Source organism: Papaver somniferum, unplaced genomic scaffold (genome assembly GCF_003573695.1).
Source record: "Papaver somniferum cultivar HN1 unplaced genomic scaffold, ASM357369v1 unplaced-scaffold_70, whole genome shotgun sequence".
NCBI lineage: Eukaryota > Viridiplantae > Streptophyta > Magnoliopsida > Ranunculales > Papaveraceae > Papaver > Papaver somniferum.
This window is the reverse complement of record NW_020649860.1, coordinates 4,138,566-4,144,054: the sequence shown is the minus strand read 5'-3', so window position 1 is coordinate 4,144,054 and position 5,489 is coordinate 4,138,566.

Here is a 5,489-nt window from a genome sequence, read left to right as displayed (position 1 = left end):
CCTGATCCATATTTTATGTATTACTGTGAGGCTCCGTAAAGTGTCTTATGTTGAGCATTGAACAACCAAGTTGATTATTTTTATGATTAGATATGTTGTTGTTCCGTGAGGCACTTTATGTCGAGCATATTCAACTAAATTAATCATCTTGTTTGGTTATTTAGTTGTTGCTCCGTAAGTTTTCTTATGTCGAGCATGACCAATTAAATTGATTACTTTTGTGATTATTTTGGTTGTGTATTTCGATTAGATTAATTATGGGTTCTCTTGTGATTAATCTAATTGTAAGATTCTAAGTCTCCATAAGTTCACTTGTGTTGAGCATTTGTCAATTAAATTAATCATGGGTTCTCTTGTGGTTAGTTTAATTGAATATTTTTGGATTCAAATTCATACTTGTATGTGATTTGTTATGTCCAAAGAAATCCTTCTTTTCTTTCGAAATTAAGGTCGCTCTTGTTGTTTTTTCGGGAATGACATTTTATGGGGGAGAGTTCTTAATTGAACTTGTGATTAATTGCCAAATCTTTGTGGGAGTGCGGCTGTGGAATATGATAGGGTTTATCTTGTATATTTACAAACTCCTTGATGAATGCATTTAGCTTCGGCTTTATGATTGCATCCAAATAAGATGATATATTTTTTCTTTCTTTTGGTCAAGAAATGTCTCTTTCGGAAATTTCATTAGGATCCCGTTCTTGTACCTTTGCCAATTTTATTGACAAAAAGGGGGAGAATTAATATGTAGTTCACACTCCAAATACATATGGTTTTCGGATCATTATGTAAGGGGGAGTGGTTTCCATGTGAGATAGAGTATTGACTAAGGGGGAGTGATACATATCACCATAGTATTGTTGTTGAAGTTGTGATACAATTGAACTTTGACGCTGTGTAATGATACTATGACACTGTATAAAAATGATTGAGAACTCTTGTTTTCTCGTTGTTATAACTATGGATTTTCAACAACGATGATGCTGAACTTACAACCTTTGGGATCATTGGAGTACTTGGAAGTGACGAAGATTTCAAGTAACGTTGAAGATTAGGCGTATGGAATAGGAGCTACAAAAGTTAATTTATTTTTTGTATTCCATATGTATTGATAGTTTTTTCACTAAAATTTACAAAGGGGGAGATTGTTAGATCATTGCTCGGTCGAACTCGCATCCGTTGCTATCTCAAGCATGTTTGTCAATGTTAGTGATCAAAACTATAAGTCTTGATTTCTAGTCTACTAGAGCTAAGGTCTCGGACTAGGATAGAAAGTGTGGTTGAGCTCAAGAACTCCATGGCAATCATCATATAAGACGAAGGACTACTCAAGGAACCGGTGGATCTTCATCGACTAAAAGGTATGTGGAGACTTGAACTTATCTATCACTCAAAAGTCTATTTATCTCCTATCTTGAGACAAAAGTCGTTTTGCTATATAGACTTAGATTATACACATTTGTTATTTCGAGCCGAGTTTATCTCGTTTACCTATTTCTCGAAATATATGTTAGTAAGCTTTCTATTTAGCCAAATTCATCTTTACCTAGTGACGAATGTCATATTATGTTTCAATCACTTTGGAAATTGCTTTGACGAAAAATGGTCAGTGAATAACGGCTATATAACGTCCTCTAAGATGTTTCAATGATTGAAATGAGAGTTTAGATTACATAACCATTGGTAGGATATAAGCATTTTTGTGGAAACACATATATGTATAAGTATTTATTCCTTGAACCAAAGTTTGCGAACTTTGTTGATCAAGAGAAACGGAATGTGGCGTGAGCCAAGTCCGCGAACTCAGTCTGCGAACTGGCGGAAGTTCTCGGCCCAAGAATTTCTGATGGAGTTTGTGAACTCCTTCCGTGATCTTAAGTCTGTGAACCCAGTCCGCGACTGGGTCGTAGCAACTCTTAGTTGTGGGTGAGATCAGCTAAGGGAATCAAGTACATAGCATCCTGTTGGTATCAGAGACGTAGGAGCATAACTGTACCTTGGATCAGTGTGAGATTGATTGGGGTTCAACTACAGTCCAGATCGAAGTTAATTTGGAGTAGGCTAGTGTCTGTAGATGCTTAATACAGTGTATGTTCAATCTGGACTAGGTCCCGGGGTTTTTTTGCATTTGTGGTTTCCTCGTTAACAAATTTTTGGTGTCTGTGTTATTTCTTTTCCGCATTATATTTTGTTATATAATTGAAATATCACAGGTTGTGCGTTGTTCAATAAATTAGAATATCCGACCTTTTGGTTGTTGATTTAAATTGATTGACACTTGGATATTGGTCTTTGGTACCATCCAAGTTATCTCTCTAGTATTTGATAAAGACTCGCAGATTTCTATTTGCTTGAGTATATATCAAATCGAGAGATTGAGATATAAACTCTTTAATATGCTTTTTATGTAGATTGAGTCTGACTGTCTAGTTGATTCTCTAGAAAGTATATTGGAGTTTGTCCATACAGATTGCTAAGAGAAATATTGGGTGTGGTTGTTCTACCCCCGCTTTTTCAGGCATAATGATGGAAAAGACATAATAATATTTTTTTGTGAGACAAACCATACTGATGTTGTTCATTCCAACCCAATATGTCATGAATATTTAATGTTGACGTTGTTCCTTTTGTTGTCCCATGTTGATGAATGTTACATATCCAATTATACTTACGACATGTCAAGCATATTAACGCAAGAGTTGTACGATGTTTAAAAGAAAGATGGATGAAGGGATCTTGATCTTTGTTATATGCCAAGTGTCAAGAGTTGTCAAGAAAATCAAGTATCAATTACAAGATGTACCAAGTATCAAGAATTAGCTCATTTAATAAGTAGTTGTATTATTGATAAATACACATAGGACACAGGTGTTGTTTGGAATCCCAGCATTATTCGGGTTTTATTAGAAAATATTTCGGTGAATCCTAACTTGGGTATTTTATGGTTGAACTTCTCAAAAGTCCCTTTCATTTTCTAATTTGTTAGATAAAAACACTGGGCATCGCCCATATATGTCACATTATACTTTGATTGTTATTAATTTTCACCTAATCGGTGGATGATTTCAGATTTAATTAATATTACCATTTAATTATCCAGGAGTGAACGAATAAAAAAATAATTAGTGTCACTATTAAATTATTCAGGAGTGAAAGAATAAAAAGGCACCAAGAATCTTTTTCAAGAAAATACCAATGATAATACCTGGATAACATAAACTGGAGTTTACCAATGGGATGCTTGGATAACATAAGCATATTGGTGATATTTTAAAATATTTTCACGAAACGCGCCAAGACAAAAACTATATGTTGAATACCGGAGACTACGTGACGCATGACTCTAATTACAGGTTGAGTCGGGGTTGTAGTTAAATTGCTTGAAATAAATAAACACACGTTGTCACTCTTTCTTAGACAATAGCGGGTATACTTGAACAGTGACTATTCATCTTCTGCCTCTAAATATTAAGACAAAAATCAGCGGATCTAATCCACAAATATTTTAAATTAGTTTGAAAATAAGTATATGCCAAGCCTTACTTTGCAATTAAAAATTGTCCTACCAATTATTCTTTTGAAAATTTTTAATAAAAGATAGAGCATCGTTAGGGAACAAGATTAATGATAACACAACTACGAGATCTGAAGATTGCTGCAGAAGTCCTAACTGGTGTTGCTGCTGGGGATATAACAATGATATAGCGGAAAGTGATGAGATGGACAGATATGATACATGTAACTAGATATCGATTTCCTGCGAAAGTAATTTTTTGGCAATGTAGATGGATGTGTGTAGGGCACATCGCCTACATAATGCTGAACTCTACTTGATATCCGGTGTTTTTACAGAAGATGAAAATCCAATGCATATTGGCATTTCAAAAATACCTGGTGAGCCATCTAAACTAAAAATTAATGTTATCAAGAAGAATGAGTTTCCAGGGTATTACAAAACCGTGGTGCGTGAATGCACTACTGAGAATTCACCACCTACAGAAACATGGATATTGGAATGACATGGAGTTCTAACAATGAATATATACTCCTTACCTCAAAAAGAAGCGGAGAGGAGGAGATCTCTTGGATTAATAAGTTGACTAAATTCTATAAGTATCCATATTTTTATAGTTTTTGACCTTGACTGACTACTCATTTATTATAAGTGGTTAGTTTCACGATTAAAACTAAGTTGTCTTGAATTTAATTTTCTTGCAGTTCTACGGATACCTTTATTTATGAAATTTCAATATTTTTCTTTTTAGAACAAGTTCATGTCAATGAAAGTTCGTTGACATATTATCTTTTATTAAAGGGAGATGATTCTAAATCATGGAAGGCTCAAACATATATAATATTAGTTTTAGAATTCAAGGTGTTCTTACAAATAATAAACACAATACATTTATATTAATTACTTTTGATAGCACAAACATATACATACAACAAAAACAAGACAAAAAAATAATAGAAAAGAACATACCAAATTACAAACTCATGCCAAATTCTCAAGTTTTCACTTTTAACTAATGGATTCCAACTATCACACATATTTATGATAGTTAGTTGTACAATCATTTTTAGTTGTAATAGCACGTGGTATTAAAGTTTCAATTGGATGTACAAAATGGCTCCCTACCCCATTTGATCTTCAAGTACGTTTAAGGTGCATGTCATAGTTTTTCTCATATAAGTATTTCAATTCCACTAATTTAACATTATGCGAAGAAAAAGTGATTTCGTTTTTGGTTTGATGATGTACTTGAATGGGTTTGCTAATAATAATTCCTCTGAGAAGTTATTATACAATCACATGCTGCAAATCTCATTTTTCGAGTGGTAATAACAATACAAAAGCTATTTAATTCGAATATAGTTTTCTGTTTTTTGTATCTCATTTAACTGACAGAGCAGTATAAAACTACTCCCAAATGCAAATGTAACAATCGGACCAGGATTAAATGATCGGTTTTACGTTTTATTCTGCATTCAGGGTTGTTGTGTAGGCCTAAAGTATGTACACTAAAAGGAGAGGTTGAGCCAGGACCTAAGACCCCGGTGATACCTAGTATATATATATACATAATTTTGAACGATTATATATAATTTTGTTATATAACGATTATGTATATATAACGATTATATAATTTTGTTATATATACATACATATATCAGGCTGATTATTTTTTTACGGTCTGCATCAATCATGCTAAAGTATACCGGTAGGAACGAATTTGCTATCCTTGGTATTATTGGCTTAAAAAAATTTCTGTGTTCTTAAGTAGTAAGAAATTAATAAGAAATTAGTCCAACAAAACCAATCACAATGAAATCATCAACTACAAAAAGAACAATTAAGAATTATATTAATACGGAGTGATAAATATGAAGGCGTACATAGAAAACATAAGTAGAAAAGCTTTGATAGATAAATATGTAGCTACATTGAGATTTGAGAATCACGATCACGATTTTTTTCTTACATAGTCTGT